Source organism: Homalodisca vitripennis, chromosome 8 (genome assembly GCF_021130785.1).
Source record: "Homalodisca vitripennis isolate AUS2020 chromosome 8, UT_GWSS_2.1, whole genome shotgun sequence".
NCBI classification, from domain to species: Eukaryota; Metazoa; Arthropoda; class Insecta; order Hemiptera; family Cicadellidae; genus Homalodisca; species Homalodisca vitripennis.
The window spans coordinates 8389733-8409880 of record NC_060214.1 but is presented as its reverse complement, the minus strand read 5'-3'; the positions used below and the strand labels follow the sequence as shown (position 1 = coordinate 8409880).

Sequence of the window (20148 nt, the reverse complement as noted above, 5' to 3'; positions counted from 1 at the left end):
TAACGATGCCTGCTGTCAGTTACTGATCTCTCTCTCTGTCTGTACGCAGGGTTATTATCGATCGAGTTGATCTGGAGGGTTGACATATTGTGTGAAACTCTGACTACCTCTATATCGGTATTGAAATGGTACTCATCATTCAATTGGGGGTTTGTTTGTCAAAACAATGGTATAATATAAAATTTACTGCTTTGTATCTTAAACACTGGTATATACTTCCAACATAGGGAGTATCTTCTGGTAACTGAAAATACAAAGGTGTTTGTCACTTCAGTCTTTATTTACATGGTTGTGAAGACACAAGTGAACTGGGTATGTTTCTACTTGTTTACAGAATACGCAAAACGAAATATGGGTATTGTTAAACTGACAGGCAGACGGCAATACAGACAAGAATAGTTTACAAACTCCAGTCAGACAAACATACAGAAAAGAATAGTTTACAAACTCCCGTCAGACAACCATACAGAAAAGAATAGTTTACAACTTCCCGGTAGACAACCATACAGAAAAGAATAGTTTACAACTTCCCGGTAGACAACCATACAGAAAAGAATAGTTTACAAACTCCCTTCAGACAACCATACAGACAAGAATAGTTTACAAATTCCCGTCAGACAAACAAACAGAAAAGAATAGTTTACAAACTCCCGTCAGACAACCATACAGAAAAGAATAGTTTACAAACTCCCTTCAGACAACCATACAGACAAGAATAGTTTACAAACTCCCGTCAGACAACCAAACAGACAAGAATAGTTTACAAACTCCCGTCAGACAACCATACAGACAAGAATAGTTTACAAACTCCCGTCAGACAACCATACAGACAAGAATAGTTTACAAACTCCCGTCAGACAACCATACAGACAAGAATAGTTTACAAACTTCCGTCAGACAACCATACAGAAAAGAATAGTTTACAAACTCCCGTCAGACAACCATACAGACAAGAATAGTTTACAAACTCCCTTCAGACAACCATACAGACAAGAATAGTTTACAAACTCCCGTCAGACAACCATACAGACAAGAATAGTTTACAAACTCCCGTCAGACAACCATACAGACAAGAATAGTTTACAAACTCCCGTCAGACAACCATACAGACAAGAATAGTTTACAAACTTCCCGTCAGACAACCATACAGAAAAGAATAGTTTACAAACTCCCGTCAGACAACCATACAGACAAGAATAGTTTACAAACTCCCGGTCAGACAACCATACAGACAAGAATAGTTTACAAACTCCCGTCAGACAACCATACAGACAAGAATAGTTTACAAACTCCCGTCAGACAACCATACAGACAAGAATAGTTTACAAACTCCCGTCAGACAACCATACAGACAGGAATAGTTTACAAACTCCCGTCAGACAACCATACAGACAAGAATAGTTTACAAACTCCCGTCAGACAACCATACAGACAAGAATAGTTTACAAACTCCCGTCAGACAACCATACAGACAAGAATAGTTTACAAACTCCTTCAGACAACCATACAGACAAGAATAGTTTACAAACTCCCGTCAGACAACCATACAGACAAGAATAGTTTACAAACTCCCGTCAGACAACCATGCAGACAAGAATAGTTTACTAATTTTACTCACATTTAAAGTCTACAAATAAAATCTTTCTAAAGGTATCTTGCCATAAAATCTACTGACATCTTATTCGTCGCATTAACTTGGGTTTCGTAGCTGTGTTTTGATAATAAAACGTATGGCGTTAAGTGTATTGAGGTACTTAAGCTTACAATGCTATAATATACAATTTGCTACTTCACATAATAAAAATTGGTTTATAATTCAAACAAAGGGAATATTTACTAAAAATTTACGATTTTCATAAGGGTTTTGTTTAGAGAGTGTTGATTACTTTAAAAAAGTAAATAAATCAATTGAAATTGTTATTTTTGCTTACAGAACCGAAACCGCTTGACATTAAAGCCAAAGCATTACTATAAATATTTTCGTTTCTTTACTACCTTTAATTGATTGTAATGTACGTACGGTTGTATTTAACATGTTTTTAGTTAGAAACATTTTAAAATTTTGAAAATGTAAATAATAACAAATGTGCAAATTTTGGAAATAGAACTTTCTTAGTTATTGAAGTCTTGAAGAGTAGCTTCTCAACTGTTTTGGGTAACATTTTGAGTTTCAAAAATTGTTCAATGAGGTAACAATAAAAACCCTGTCAAAGCTGTTTATTTTAGATTTTTAAAGTACATTTATAGCAAAATAAATTAAATTTTGTTTTTGAAATTATCTGTTTTAAGAGACCTTAAAATCAGGCACAACACGCCCCTTTTGCGTATAAAAATTCCCCAGAAACAAACCCCAACCCCCAAAAATACCCCTCAGAGATATTTTGATTAACAGGTATTTTGAGGGGTTCAAAATAATGCTATCGAATTCTTTGGCCACAAAACAGGTGTGTTCAGATTAAATGGAGAATCTTTCTCTACTTGTTACACCGCTACAATCAGTGGCCCACGTGTTCTGGATCACCCTGTATAACAGCTAATTGTGAATTCCCGATGTTGGCAAACAGCATGTTACACGAATAATTTTTGAAAGAGTCAAAAATTAGTTGTCATTTATTACAAAAACCCTAATATTGTTGTGTAATCAGAAAATCTACAAAATGCAGTAGAAAGGAACAATTTTGTAAATACGTTGTATAATATATACTGGAGGAAAACAGTATTTTTGCTAGCAGATGTTAAATACAAGGTAATCGTGGACTACGCCACACACATATGGGGGGAGGGGTGTTTGTGTGGGCATGTGAGGGGGGCATGTGTGGTATCACAAGTGAAGGAATCAACAGGGATTTTAATGGCGTAAATGTATCACGAGCCGGTGATGGGTGGTGTAAATCGCCCCTCCCCCTCTTGAGCATGTGGTGAGGGGGAGCATCATACTGGGCGAGGAATTTGTTTTCTCGGTTCCGGGAAACCAATACAAGATTCATAGCTAAAATTATCAAACCACCTCCAAAAACTGACCAAATGAAGCCTTTTATTTCGTTTTTATTTCGTTTTATTTCGTATATCTATTATTTCGTTTTACTAAATCGTAATCAATTTCGAATTTCTTGAACTTAAAAACAATATTTAGACATTTCAGACTATATTGCAGTTGTCTATATTTAGTTCCTAAATTTAGTACCACTCACTTTTATAAAATTGTATTTCTTGGCACCAGTTTATTTTGGGAAAATACGGGAAAATGAAGAAAACAGGATTTATAATATTATTATGTGTTAGGTTAGTTATTCACCTGAAGAAGAGATCAGATTGCACTGATCTCGAAACGCAGTGTTATTGATTTTTTCCGAATTAACGATCGCAAATGTCCGACACAATCCTTCCGCTGTCAAAAATAAACTTCAAACAAAGAATCGAGAAAATATATCGACTAGAAACCAGTTGGATAATCTTTTTCTAATAGGGTTTTATTTCAACCCCAGAGGTATAATAATCAATAAAAATTGGCTAACCCAATTGTACAGTTTTAAGCTTTCCCAGGAATTGAACCCGCTACGGTACCTCACGGTTATGAGGGTGTAACCTTACCTCCACGCTACAACGAAAGTCATAATATAACGCATGGATAGCCCATAGATAATCTATAACTATAAATAGGTCAAAGTTTTTTAAAAGCCAATCGTAATTCTAAGAAAACGTTTTGAACGAGTCATTGTCGTTTCAATGTATTAATACACATTTCAAGACAACAGCAAGACATGAAATTCCCTCTTTTCTACCTACACCAATAGGCTAATTTCGTTTTAAAACTATTTAAGTTGACAACAACTGGCCTAAATCTAAATCCAATGCAGGTCCGAAAATAACTTGAGCAATTAATGGGCATTGACCAAATTTAGCTCCCGTGACGTCATTGTTTCTATAGCTACAGCAGATCGTGGCGATAATCGATTAATTGTGCGATAGCTCGTTTAACATAAATCTGACCATCGACTTCCCTAAGGGATCTTTCCTGTAGAAGATATACCACAGTACTATGTTGCAAAAAAATACTCACATTTAGCGCAACATGATTTGTTACCAATAATTATTTAAACGGGAGTTTTTTCGTTAGTAATATTTTCATTCTTTGCTCTAAATGTTTGTAAGGGAAAAATGTCCAAAGCCATTTGCAATTTTTAAATTAACCTTCCGGGGAATCGAACCTGTGACCTCTCGGCAGAAGTCGCATCCACGATGAGAGGCTTTAACATACCTAATAAAAATAAATGAATCGAAACAAAATTTGCTTCTAATGTAACAAAACAGCTTTTAATTTGAATTAAAATATGATATTGTAAAAAGGACGTATCAAAGACGTATGATATTGCGTTTGAACCAAATAGAAATTTTACACAACCAATCAGGAGCTTGGGAGAACCAACCCCGCGCAGCCCTAGCAGCTCTTCTCTCAGTATCATAATCTTGAAACATATCTGTTCTATTACAGTGTGAAGATAGGTTATGCTTCATGCGTCGCTGTCCTCTTGAGTATCAAACTAAAGGCTTGTTTTTGAAGATTGGTGAATGCAATATTGATAGTATGAAGATCATACATATATTAATAGTTACGTAACACACCATGAGTAGGATGTAGGATCATTACAGTCCAAGCGTCGAGGGTAAATTCGCATTGCTAAGAACACAACTTTTTCGTAAATTCGGTAGTGAATTTTCCCTAAAAGAGGTTACGATAACAAGCCACGCTATTTTTGGTGTTGGTATAATGTAAGGGTATCCAGAGGGTTAAAATACAAAATGGTGACTTCTTTCTCAGATAATATTTTTCTTAGCTTGAAACACGTAAAAGCAATCTTCAGATAATTATATGAATGTTAATCAGCGTTAGGAAATATAGACAGACCTTTAAAGTGCAGACTTTCAGCCTCTTTATCTAGTTGTCTGTCGGTTACAAGTGTGCCAACCTAGGAAAAGTATAATCTGAAAATAAATATGGTTTCTTATTTTAACCCTTTTGATACCTTTTCATTTCGACCTCCACCAAATCTGGTGTGACCGTGGATCGGATATTTGTTTGGCAAACATTTATCTGACAAATTTTACAAAAAACCAAGTTGTGTTCTTATAATTGGCAAATTGGCTTTCGCCTCCTACACCTAGGCCAATGCGGCCGTGTCCAAGGGCGTAAAACCTCTTCGCTTGATTTGTTTTTCATAAAAATGATAAATTCGTATTCCTTAGCAGCATGAGAAATGTTTTATCTGCGATTAGAGACGTTGGTGGCTGGAAAGATCAAAGCCCAGTCTGTGAGACTATTATCTGTCTCCCTTAAGATCCCCCTTCCACTCTTTTTAAAGGTATCAAAAAGGTTGAAAGTATGACATGATTATTTTTCTCAGATCGAATTTTCTATGATTTAAACACTTAAAAGCAACCTTCAACACGTCAATAAATGTAAAATCAGCGTCATAAAAAAACCAAAAAAACAAAGGCCCTTAAATTTGAGACTTAAGTCTCTTTGTGTAGTCTCTTAGTCATGTGAGTATAACCCATATTGTATACGTGTCTGACCTTAAGCCGAATGTTTCTCACTCAATAAAGAAATACCTGGGGAAAAATTAGTTTCTTTTTTTAATCCTTTTAACATCCTTCCATTTAAACCTCCACCACAACTAATGCGGTTGATGATTGATTTATTTCTTATGGTTATTTCTGTATTGATTTAAAGAAACACCAGGTAGTGTGATTACATGGTACAAATTGACTATCGGCTCTGGACTGCTATACCCAAAAAAGTATCGCGAAGCTAAGCAAACTTGTTCTGGCAAGAAAATTTAGTAGTACTGAGAAGCCTACTTTGATCCAAAGGTGGCTATTTCCGGCCCTATAATCTACTTCCGGTTTAAGGAGCGGGCGAGAAATCCCAACTTTTATTTGTGCCTCAGCATTAAACAGTCCGACTTGGGTGTTAGGTCTCTCCCCTATACGTAGAACATTCTCTAAATAAAGTGCAGACATACACCTTGACACGCGCACATACAAATTTGGACCGGCATAATTTTCATCATTTGCTTCGCTCATCCAGTTATTGAAAAAAATTAAAATTCCAACATTTTTAAAACTTACAACATCTTAATAGTTTTTAGCTACATGAATATTTTTACTTTTATTTTTCCCTGCTTGGGACATAATACCAATGAAGGTTACTATATATTAGTCTATGTTGTAAAATATCCGTAAAAATGTATATATATATATATATATATATATATATATATATATATATTTATATTAGCTCATCGTTGATACTTTTAATATTACGGGCGTTCTTTCACTGAATGCATGTTAAAGACATAATGCAAGATTTCGTTAAAAATATCACTTAAAAACTATAATTCGTAAAGTAATGTTTATAAATACGAATTTCTGCTATGTTATATCATACACTTCTTAACATTTTAGACGGAAGCCATTTAGAAAATGTATAAGATATTAAGTAATATAATAACAATAAGCGTTGTTTTAAACGAACCGAGATTTCCATAACCTACTCCATATTTCTGATGATAAAGTAATACAATTTTAGTATCTTACATTTTAAACCTTTACTGACACTATATACGAGTATGTAAATATATGCACTTTCATATTGGTGGAAAATTGTTTTTTGATGTTGAAGAATTGTCGAAAATGCCAAATTTTTTTCTGAATTGTCATGAAAGTAATTGTGCTAGATGGATTTCTTTGACTCCACTCAACAACTTTCTATGAATATAAATTCCGTAAAGATAAGAAATTGTTAAAACTGTTGAAACAGAATACTCAATAAATCGGTGACACACAGATTGGATATTTCATTTCTAATATTAATATTAAACCAGTTTATTTAATGACGATTAACGTTCTAGAATCAAAATTATTAATACAATAACTACATGTCCGTGGGTACCATCGAAGATTGCATAAAACAACTACGACTTGTACTTTGCATTACTCACGCATTCAGCATTTTCTCCATGGAACGCCCCATTTTAATTACCTGAAAATAAAAATAATTATTAGATTTCATGCACGTTACTTAAGTAATCAATGGGGTTATTGTTTAAGGTTTATTTTTATTTCCTGTAGGATTTTTTAAAGTGAAAAAGTGTTTGAGTATTCATTGATTATAACTGAAAACCCAATTTGGACAGAAGGGGGTCATTGTTTAACACACGCTGTAGCACACGCTGTAGTATACGCTGTAGCAACGCTGTAGGACACGTTGTAGCACACGCTGTAGCATATGCTGTAGGTCACGCTGTAGCACACGCTGTAGCATACGCTGTAGCAAACGCTTGTATTTGTGCGGACGCACGGATGGCTTCAGACCACGTTTTATATCTAAGTAGTCCCAAAAGAAATTCCAAATAGATGGATGTTCACAATTTTCTACTATATCATCTTAAGAGAGGAATATATATATATATATATATTGATTCCTTTTTAATTAGCTTATCAGGAGATTCCTTTAACAATCAATTTGAACTTTGTTGGTTTTCAAGAAAGCCATAATAAAAAATGAAAAGTAAAATAATAGTCAAAGCTAATGTAGTTTTGGCCCGCGTTTATCACAATTTGATTTAGCCGTTTTTTGCCTTGAATAAAGCAATGCATAAATATTATCTTCAAATCTTTATTTTTATGCCCAATTTTGATTTATAATTCATGAACTGAGAGCCAGTGTGCACTTTTAAAACACATCCTGATTTTTATGGATAGAAGTATTATTTATCCTAAGCCATCGTTATCCTCAGGAGAGTTTACTCCTGGCTGGTTTATACCTTCCAGTAGAACCTACACTGGGTAAGAGCAAAAACCGATGTGTCACGTAAACCTGGGAAACCTTGTGGATGTCCAGGAACGGTCACTAACCGCAAATGTCGAGATTCTGAGGTACAAGGGTAATTCGATAGGTCTAGTCTACTGCGGGAGATGCCTAGTGGAGTTGGTGGGGTTCCCTAAGAGTCAAAGGTTCTTGCCAGCCTAGACGTAAGGGTGTGTCCTACCTACTGGCTGCTTTGACTGGAGAGGCTGGTTCAGAACTGGCTTCTCCTTCTTCCGATTAGTGCCCTAACCTTTTCTTCATGAATCTCGACAGGAGGCGGCCCCTATTCCCAACCTTACCCATCCAAAATATCCTGTCACTCCGGAAGCAGCGCAAAGGTCCTTATAGGACTAGGTGCAATGTTCTCAGCTTCTTGCTCTAAGAGAACAAAAAAATCGTTCCTTAGCCGATTAGTTTTGATGGAGGTCGAAATGGGGGAGTATTAAAATGTTTTGACGTGAAATAATAAATTTTCATTGGATCATATTTTTTAACTCGGAACAATAATATGTGTCAGCTAGCTATATACTGTAACTAATATTTTTGTGTCTAACGGTTATTTTTAAGTGAATAAAGTTAGAAAAATTATAATGCGATAACAAATTATCATTTAATACTTTAAACCCCTCTGATACCTTATACAGGGCAGATTGGCTCCCGGCTCCTAGTCTATAAAGTAGGAAACCTCGCATCATGAGATTCACGAGACATTGGTGTTGTCACTCCATCTAAATGTATATATGTTATTAACTAAGATTTATTCATCTTCAAACACCAAACGATTGGAGCACATATCATCTCCACCATAATATGGATCACGTTGCGATATAAAGTATACAAAGTATATCCCGTACACGTGATCACGTCTCCTTCATCTGTCAAAGCGTGTGACACTGTGCATATACCCTGTCGGGTATCCCGTCACCTGCTAAAAAATATTTTTATATATATTTCAATACAGTAAATCTATTGAAATAAATCCAATTTTATTGGTTATGCAAACATTAATTACGTCATGATAATATTTAGTTAGTATTAAAACTAATATAAATCATATTTTTTATGAATGTGAGTTCTTTAAGATCACACTCCTCCATGAGAGTATGTATACACGAATAAAGGTAAACACGATTACGCATACATTTTCATATCAATTAGGTTATTATGTTTGCCATACTAAGGTGGAGATGTTGTTTGCTTCATTTGAGATATTTTCATTTGAAGATTTTGGAAAATAACGAAATTTTGAATGCCGAATAATTTTACTCCAGAAAAAACAAACTTACAATTTCATTACAATCTTTTCGTCAGTGTTTGTAGTTGGACAAAGATCACGTGCTTAGTATATCTCGAGATATTCCCAATGCTCGTGAATGTGTGCATCACGAAAGACTTTTGTACCAGAGTCCAGAATTGACTGACTCATTTCTTTATCTTGAAAAGGTCGAGACCAATGAGATTTCAGCTACATGGCACACGGTGTCCCTCAGGGTTCTGACATTGGACCTGTTTGTTTTTATGATTTTTGTTTATATACTAAATTCAGCTATCAACCATGAGGAACTAATTCAATATGCGGATGACACGATTCTATATGTAAAAAAGAAAATTGCAGACCTTTCAATTTTGTCATTCATGAAACTGAATTCTTGACTTAAATTAATATGAAAACAAATCAATCAAGACATAACGTCATTAACTTCTGCCCTCAACTGCACGATGATGTACTTTCGGCCTTTTTCTTTAAGGATGAGGCCCATTTTCTAGAGATACTGGTTTTTAACAAATAGCTAAATATCATTTGAAAAATACTTAAATTATATGCAATATTTGAATACGCACCGTACAAATACTGCCTCATATTTTAATTAAAGACGCTATTGGTAGAGGAAATCTTATTTAATTGTTCTCTGTTCTTTTGGTTTGGAGTGTAAATAACTTCATTTTACGTAGTAAGTAACAAAACTCCTACAGTAATATGCCCTCAAAATGCACTCAGATGTCTGGAGTTTGATATCACTGGAATTTATCCCCTGGAGTTCTCTTCGAGTGCAGAACAAACAACAAACAGTTCCTTTAATCAGGCAAACTCCTTTAACTTAATTAAAGTTGATCCTGACGAGAAGGAACGAGACAAACATCCTCGAATTACAGTCCCGTGAACTATCTCTGAATAGAGTTAGTTAATTAGATAATCCACAATAGTTTAATGATTCCGTTCCAAAATAGTTAAACTTCGTCAGTCCTCTTGCTCACTGGCAGAGATCTACTAATTAACGATCCAGATACTGTTATAAATGAAACATTTAGGTTCGATTTGAAGAAAGACAATATCGTATTTGGGTTTTTAGAGGGTCAATTCCAATTTATATTTGATATATACACGTACAAACGAAAAAATTGTTAATATGAAATTTTCTTTTTGCTCTAATAGTGTATCGGGACAAGAAAAAATTCATACAATGACTGATTGTTCCTCTTCCCATTTCGAGGGGAAGGTATCACATAAAAACTTCTATTTTTCTAGATAGTATATCTTTTCTAATACCACAATATATTAATAATATTCTTAATTTTATGTTCAAATTGTAAAAAGATGGCTAGTGTTTATAGAGGTAAAAATTCAATTTTATTTTGAGTCTAGCACATACAGATAATAAAACCACAATGACGATCTCTGAAATTTTTTGTTTTTTTTTTTCAAAAAGATTTATTAAAAGTTGGGTATACAATGTTTGCAAATAATGAAAATGTTATAAGGTTTGTGGAAGATAAACATAATATGATTCTTTGTTGGCTTTATCGTTGTAAACTTAGAAATTACTTAACAAATACGAACTGAGTACCTAATTGAAATAATCCACATCATATTGGGTCAACAGCCAATTGTTTTAAACTTTACAAAATTCAACAATTTATAATTTTGCCATATACATAGCTTATTAAAATATTTAAGTGTAAGGTGATAATAGGAGTGACTAAAATATCTTGGGCGTGTTCTGGCTCAGAAGCAAGGCGGCAAGAAACAATAACATTCACTTTGGCGATGACGACAGAAAAGGTGAAACTGAAACTTTGCGAGTTTCGTGACGACAAGAATACATAATAGAGCGTTGAACGGTTCTGCTCGAGTGGTCCTGAACAAGTCTGAGATAACATGGAGTACTTAGACTTCCATTACAAGCGAGGGTTTTAGAGCTCAAGGTTGGTTCGAACATATTTTCTTTGTATACATCAAAGGTAACATCTATGAGTACGTCTCACGTGTGTTATCGTATGTAAAACGTAAGTTACACTCAGACTCCCTGATATTGGGTTTTATAAGAATACACCTTTAAAGGAGATTTATTCGGAGAATAACAGTCACCCAAATTTGGGCATTAACAATAATGTAAAAAAAAAAAAAACAAAAAGGAGAGGCCGATCCCCTTTTAAGCCTTATTCTGTCCGTCCTCAAGGGCCACTGGCCTCTGCAAGGATTTATCAAACAAAATAAGGGAGAGAGTCGATAATTTATGAGGTTGATGGTACTGATAAAAGGTGCTACGGTCACAGACAGGATTCGAACCTGCGCTGTCTCTAACTCAGGCCCAAAGTCCAATGACAGACCGCTCGGCCATCGCAACTTCCAAAGTGGTGGATTACAGTCTGCAGTGTTGTAGCAGTAAACTATTTTCACATATATTTTGTTGCATTGGTCGCGTAGCCTTGTGAGCAGTGCTGTAACCAGAAAGGGGCACGGAACCTCCTCCCGCACATTGGCAAAAAAACGTTATTTGTGAACAAGGATTGGCTGAAATCCTCTTTATATCATTATCGCAATGAAATTTACTCATTCCAAATGATTTGAGAAAAGAATATCTTAAGCTTGGAATTAATTTATTCGAGATAGTGCAGAACTTTTTTATAAATACCTGCAAGAAAAATAGTGGAGTAGAGCACTTTCTAGAAGCGTACTTTTTACGTCACTGGCCCTTTTAATGGAATGCACTAAACGTGTTTAAGAACAACCGTACTAGTGAACAAAGACAAACACATTCACAACCCTTATTTTTATCGTAGAGATTCGAAATCTTACGATTCTGATGCGATTGTCTTGGGGAACGTGTCTAAAACATCGCAGTGCACTCGATTGTGCACCTGACGAGACAATGACAATACCTTTTCGCCTAGATTTACAGCTTTATTTTGTAGTCTCGTTGTCTCTGATGTCAAAACGACGTAAGGAGCTCATTTTGAACTTCTTAGTCACCGACCTTATTTTCGATCTCTTCAGTCAAAAAATACTCCAGATTCCAGGAGTCAAGTCTGTGAAAGCGTCTGGTTCCTGCCACTGCACTAAGAGGAAGGTGAACTAGAGCTCAACATAACATTCACATATAGTTCCTAATGCTGCGAAACGAAAACGTGACTGTCAAAACTCTATTGTTTCACAAATTTAGTGTTTATAAAAATGAAATATATACTGTACACTAAAACTAACACCAAAACATCATCATTGCCTAAACAGAGCGCAGCAACGTGGCAGTTTCATGAATAACGATCCTTCTCGAGTGGATTTTCAATTGACTTGGGGTATTCAAGACTCCCCCCCCCAATATGAAATATTGGGTACGTCATTGTCTATGTTCCTCTCCCTCTTGGAGAGCCCCTTCCCTTGCTACTTATGTTTGAAGTGTGCTAATTATCTAGCTTAAGTGGGGAAATATCTGGGTATAATATATTCTACTTACTAAATAGTTCTATAATTTCTTTCAACAACTATATTTTTGTCTGTCTGCCTCTCTGAGTACTCACAAGATATCTCTCGGATGAATGAACATGTAGTCTTGAAATTTGGCAACAAGCTTAATTTTTGTACACCGATCATTGTGTTAGATGATGGTGCATGTCACTCAATGAGGTTTGGCTTAGCGTTAGTGAAAATGTTTCACATTAGTCTTATCAGTAACCATGGTTGCAACGATAAAATCATAGGATAACAAATTTCTAAACCGACTAAAATATTGACACACGTAACATGTGTGGTGACTGCCCACCACATTTATCAGACCGCCGAATCAACGATTAGAACCGGTCTTTCTGATAAGCCGCGTGCGGATGGAGGACCGGTGGTCTGATAAGGGCGAGTCTAGATTGAGTCAGGGTACAGTGAGGACGTCTGATCGGCGAGTGGCGGTGACGGAAATATTACCTGTCGCAAGTCTTATTTTTATTATTTATTTTTAAGAATTTTGTGTCACACTATGGATTGATTTAATAATCAGGGGGGGGGGTTAGGTGCCGGAAAATTATAGGGGGGTAATTGTAAATTATAAATTGTTTGTATGTCGGGGCGGGCTTTGTCGTGATGGGAGGTCGGCGTGGGGTTGGTGTCGGTAAGTGTAAATTATCTTTGGCGGTTATTAAATTGTTTTACGATTTACTTTTACTGTTTGGTGCTTAAATTATAACTTAAAATTCTTATCAAAGCTGGCAGGAGAATTTGTGTAATTAGGATTATGGTCGCTCCACGGTCTTCATCGTGCAGGCGGGTACAAGCCTAGTCCTGCACGGTGACACGTTGCTTCCAAAAAATCCATCCAAATCGTCACACATGTAACACAGATAACCTTAGAAAAGCAAGTGCTGCATGCAGCATTACGCGGCACTACGTTTCGAGTGTTACAATCTATTCTCTTCATCACGTATCAAATATCTTAATAAACATTGTGATAGCTAAGCGACAAAAAACTTAAACAAACTTGTAAGTATGTGGTAATGAACTCATCAAGGTCAGAGATAACAGCTGAAAAAACGCACCTAAAGTCTGTAAAGTGACATGGTCGGTTCTTGCTCCATTTGCCATGGTTCTTCAAAGGCATAATTGAGATTTTTGACGAACAACTTTTGCAGTAAGCTTATCGCCCCTTAAAATTAATAGTTTTTTAATATTTTGTGCCTGCATAACCTTAAACCTTAAGGTGCTTTGACAACTGAGGAACTGAGTGTTACGTTTTTGTAACAAATAAAGAACGGGAAAATCCGAAATCGATCAACTATTTTTATTGGTCTTAGCATCTTACACCAAAGTCAATTGGTGCAAATGACGTGTGCTACCTTCATCACTAGTGACTAGTGTTTGGTGTAACGGTAAGTGGATTTTTAATATGAATAATGTTTTTTTGTTTATCGTATAAATCGTTAGTGCTGCTGTTATGAGAACCAACAAACTCTTCTGACACATGGAACTTAAAATGTCCAAGACGTAATGGCTTTTTGAACAATTATTTTAAGCTATGTGAGGAGGTACTTTTTTATTCTAAAGTAATGTTACCGTCTGGATGATTTAGACGTCAAACTGTTGTATACTGTTTTCACTTGTGGTGTAAAGCAGTGTTGAAGCTCCAGAGTGAACCTCGATGTAGAAGTAGTGTAATGAGACGAAGTATTCCATTACGAGACTGTGCAACAAGGTTGGATATAAATTCAACTGTGAACCCTTGACGCTTGCTCCTTCTCTCCACCAGGATTGTTCTTCTAGCAATCTCGTCTTCAGATTTATCGTTTAGGTGAAATGGGTTTGAAGCACTTGACATTTTTTATTGTATCCAAATTCCTGTATTGCCATTAGATAGTGTCACAACTGGCCTAAGAATAAAGCGATAATCAAAATAAAAATATGAATCAAAATCACAGTTTAAAAAACAAATTGTAAAAACAAACATTAAGCCACATTTAAATTCCTCAAACAGTTTATTCATTAAACGAAGCAAACAAATAATTTAAAAGCTCGAAGTATGAAAAGGGGTTTCAAAGCCTATTTTTGCATAACACTTTTAAATCTATTTTTCTTCATAAGATGGGCTGAGTAGAAAAATATATAAATATATATATTTAAAAAATAAGTGAATGTGAATTTTACACTGCGCCTTTTGCAGTTTTCCAACAGCAAATGTTGACAGATTAGTTTTTAAATTAAATATGGAAAATAAAGATGAATAAAATTGTTTAGTGCCAAACGAGGCACATCCAAATATTTTAAAACTATGTTATAGTTTGCTTAGTTATTACTACAAATTTAACGGTTACCTGATATACATATTAAAGAATTAAAGCCATAATGTTATAGTGTGTGTTCACTTGCATAATGGAGGAATACCGGATGTGTAAAAGCTGGTGGCCACACGGTGTAAGGCGTGCAAACGTTGCACCTTTTATTAGTTTTGTGGCCCTTGCACGGTACTGACTTTACGTTTTATTCTGTTTAGGAAGATACTTCTACAAGCTTGTGGCCAATGAGGACTGGCAGAATAAGGATGGAAAGGGGATCGGCCTCTTCTACTTAAGGGGAGTCCGACTCCCATAAGAACGCAATGTTAACTATATGTTGCATAACTTGAAAACTATTTAAGATAGCTTACTGCTTTTGGTTTTATTTTGAAGATCATGTATTTTTCTAGTGCCCTAGAAGAGGTTTTTAGTGTTTTTCTTTTAATAAATAAATAATGAATTTTTAAAATTTTTGTGTTTTAAAATTTAAATATATAAATATTTTAAAATCAAATTAGGATAATTATATCCCAAAACCCTCTATTAGGGCACTAGTATTTTAGCCAAGGAATGTGTGTTAAAAATGTCATTAAGATATCTCAATCGGTGTAGGTTTTATACAGTTACAGTTTAAAAAAATTTAAGTTTCGGTAAACAGCAAAAAACAAAAAAATATATGTAATAAATAAATTTTCTTACTTTTAATAATGTCCAGCACAGTAACTAGGATTGTCTGGATCATCTTCTGCCTCATACAAGTACTCTAACTTCCTTTTGGCAACATTTCTTGACTGTCTAATTTTTTTTCCATATCGGAAACAGCTTTTTCAGCTTTGGAAACACGGTCGAAATCGAGACGTCTTGCAGTTTGAAGTAAATTCCTTCCAATTTGTAGGCCTAAGTGTTCCATTAATTTTACTTTAGCTAAGTGTCCACTGTTGAATGTCAAAACAGCTTCAAATACACCAAATTCAGGGTTTCAAGATTTACAAATGTTCTTTTAGGTATTTTACTCCAGATAACATTGTTCAAAGATTCATTGGGGTTTTGGGATTTACCTCTGAGACATTTTTGCAACAGTTCTGGCTTGGCAAGATCCCTGAATATAGGTTTGATCTCTTGAAGTATCACCTCAGGCAAATGGAAGTGCTTGGTGTGGTCATAGGTATCATTTTCACGGGTTGCTTTTATGAGTCTGACTATAGTAGCGGGGCTGGATCGACTTTTTGGTGTGCAAGGTTATTTTAAATAATTTTTTTCACTTATTTAGAATTTTCTGTACCATATGTGTTATATATCGTTAGAAAGAGGAGATTCCAAGAAAAATAAAGTGTTATAAACTAAAAATCACACACACAAAAATTTCTTCGGTCAGACTGCCCTTAATGAAAGAAAATCCTCAACCTCTGTAATCCTCACCCCAGTTTGCGTACACATTACAAATTTCATAGTTAGAAGTATATTTCGAAAGAAAATAATATTTCAATTAAAATTAACCCATATTTTCAATTTTTGAAAGAATGAATATTTAAAAATAGTAATTTCTCATGGTACGAGAATGAAATACAGCAACAAGACTTAATAATCTTCTTATAATATTTTATCTTATATATTTCGTTTAAAGTACTTAATTTGCTAATGGCCCAGTGTATTGAGATGTCGCAAGATAACCGATTCAAGCAGTGTCGAGCGTAACTACTGCTTGGATGGGTGACCGCTGAGCGACCTTGTCCTTGAAAGCAGCCCGCCTGCCCGGCCGTTGGTGGTGGTTCGGATCACCTTTTAGCCTTTTGCCGCTAGGTTAAATTGTCAGACAGGGCTTCTTATCCCTTACTTAGTCTTCTAAAATAAGAAATTCTTTACTTTAATTTTAGAATTTTTCCTATGGAATAATTTTCCAGCTTATTGCTGTTCCACTCAACACACAAACTCCCCAAACCGACAGAGCTGTGACAACAAAGCGACTGGATACAGCTATCTATCCAATGGTATGGGTGAATATTTAGTCGAGAGCGATGTGGTTGTTGAAGGCAATCGACCCACTTTGGAACTGGAAGTAATGCGCTACCCTCGACTCTGCGGGCGTACAAACAACCCTCTGGTTTTATTACGCTCTTATCACGTTACTAAGTTTTGAGAGCTTTTGAGCCATCTCTCATTGGGAAATTTTACATTATGAAACTTCACCTCAAATATTGGGCTCATGCCAGTTTTCAAAACTTTACATTAACACATACAAGGTTATTAGAATTTATTGTTTTGAACAGCAAACATTTCAAAATTTAGAGAATTTATGTGTTTTCCTGTTATAGACGTAATTCAAAGATTTCCCTCAACGGGGAGGCAATCTTTCATTAAAAATTTCGAATCATAACTTAAAACTTGAAATTTGTTCTCACATTATTAGAAAGAGCAAAAACTTAATAGTTTTGGCTAATAGCGCATGTTTTTACAGCATTTATTGTCATGCACTTATAAATGTTGAATTAATGACTAATAAGCACACAAAAAATACAGCCCTTTTTTATATACGAGGAAAATAACTATGAGTAATAAATATTCAGTTGTATAAACATTAAAAATAAACATTCATTCTGAAATTTCCAACCCTAAAGAAAGAAAGATATCTAACTCGAGATTTTCTTTTAAATACAGGATACTTTATTTGTTTGGTAGCAATAGTTACTAATTTTAGGTTGTCCTGTATCCTTTATCTTTGATTTCCATCATTGGTTGTAGAAGTGGAAAACGTTCATGTATGGTTTGTTCTTTTCAAAAGTGTAAATAAATTTCTTTTCATATTTGAAATTAAATTCCTGATTTGCATATTACCCACATAAAAATTTAAGTTGAAGACTTTCGGTTTTGACCCATCATATTTTAACTTTACATGTATACTTCCATAAATTCTTTAAATGAATGTAAAAGTTTATTAATCAAAAATATTTTAATGTGTTTTTTTTATAAATTATTTTCAATACTGAGTAACTTTTTTGGGATTTTATTTATAAACTTAATGCCTGCCCAGCTTGGTTTCTTACAATGAAACTCCAACGAGTGCTTATGTACTGTAAATTGGTTTCTCTTTCGCGTAAAGTAGTCGTGACTTGACCCTAATCGGGATAATTTGTAAACATTTGATCTGACTATCATTACTGTTTCAAGTACATACATTCCATAAACTGTTAAAATTCCCAATTTAGAAAAATAATCTTTTATGGAACCCCGGTTCTTTAAATTTAGTATTATTCTAAATGCCTTTTTTGAAGTTTTAGAATGCTTTGCAGATTTTTATTACTAGTCCACCCATACAAAGCAACACCAAAGGTTATATGAGAATTTATGTCAGTGTAGTAAATGGTTTTTTGAATTTGTATTGAGCAATATTTGGATATGTATTTAGGAGTAAAGTACCGGAATAATCCAGCATGGGTACGGTACGATAAGCGGACCCGGTTTGTTATATCGAAGAATGTAGTCTTCGATACCTAATATTTGCATCTCAAATCCTAGACTATCAATCGATATAAAAGTATCTATAGTCCTCAATAACAATCATATGTTTTAAATTAAAATATGAATTTCATATTTACAGTGATCAAACGAGTACCGTAATTATAACAAAAATCAGGAAAACAAAAGACGACCATATTTGCTCCTCTCACAGTTACAGTTGTTTATTTCCCACAAATTTCACATAATGGGGTTTTCTGTACGAGTCCAACATGTTGAAGCCGCATAAACAGTATATTTTATTTACGTCTCATCATCTTTCAAAGCAATGCCGTGTAGTTTTCTAAAATTGACTGCCATTTTCAATAATTAAGTTACTTATGTAAAATTGAAATATGGTACGTGTATTATTTTAAAGTGTTTACAGCTGTTGATATAGACTATTTAAGTTAATAATTCAAAATAATTAATCAGTATCGATGGACTATATCGATGGTTATGATTAAGTAATATCGTTTGCCAATGTCGATATAAAAAACCGGGTCCGCTTATCGTACCCTACCCTCCAGCATGTCCAACCATGTAATATAACTGAGTATCATTGTATCACTCAATAAGTCTAATTTCTCTTTTGACTTCAGGAGGATGTAAAATGTCTTTTCATATCCTGTCTATGATCTGTCCACAGGACATCTTGAGAATTAAATGAGCTTTAGATCTGAAGTTTTCCAGCAAACCTCAGGGAAGCCTGTTACGCGTCATGGGATGTAGCGTACTCCTCCAGTAATCCAACACGTTATTACAATCAAGACAGCACATTAAAGCTGCAAAACAAATTATCAAAACAGTGGTTTGTCATAATATAACTCTGTGGGTTAATTAGAGGGCTGAAATCAAGTGGCTTTTGTATGCAGTAATTGCTACCCCTGGTTAATTGGGGTTGAGGTTTGGTACTGGAGGGTAAAGGAGAATTGTCCTCACCCCCACAGTACTTTAGACAATACAGTGGGGTGGGCTACTAGTCGTGCATTAGTACAATCTCAATTCTATTAGTCTAATGATTCCAGGCTCTTGTTACCCGCCTCTAACCACTGCTGTCATTATCGAGTACAATGTACACAATAAGGTTTGGTTTTACTAACTTTTTGATGCTCATTGTGGGCCAAACGACACCGAGACATCGACTTTGTAAAGATTGAACTTTCCTACTGGCGTATATAGTCTCTGAGACGAGAAGTAATAATGGCATTTTTCAAGAGCACAAGTTAGTTATAAATGAATTAATGGGCGAAGATGCCTTTTTATTTTGAATTTTCCTCAGTTGCAAACTGTTTTACAAACTCTAGTCGCATTAACACTATGTTGCCCTAGTTACAATTTACACTTTAAAAGTTCACTCACAGTCACCTCTCCGTAAATATTATTAAAAACTAATAAAAAATTGACGTTTCGATCATTCTTCATTGAGGTCATAGTACACTTTTGGTCCGAACAAAGAAAAACTTCTTCGGGCAACTTCCAAGGCCCTTGGAAAGTGGGACTTCTAGTAAGGGCGTGTTGCTCAGAGGAACATTCTTTTGATGATGGAGCCTCTCTGTAAGATAAGAAGGCTCTGGTCGTAAGCAGATTTTGCACCATTCTGTGTGTTGCTCAGAGGAAAATTCTTCTGATGATGGAGCCTCTCTATAAGATAAGAAGGCTCTGGTCGTAAGCAGATTTTGCACCATTCTGCGTATGGTTGCTATGGGTAGGAGATTCGTTGCATGCCGAAAGTAGGTAGCTGGATCGAACCT

General features: G+C 35.1%; 1 protein-coding gene across 3 annotated transcripts in view; it reads right to left on the bottom strand.

The window, feature by feature from the left end:
* LOC124367243 (regulator of G-protein signaling 7) overlaps nt 1-20148 on the bottom strand; it is a 539841-nt gene that overhangs the window by 160828 nt on the left and 358865 nt on the right. The window lies entirely within an intron of this gene.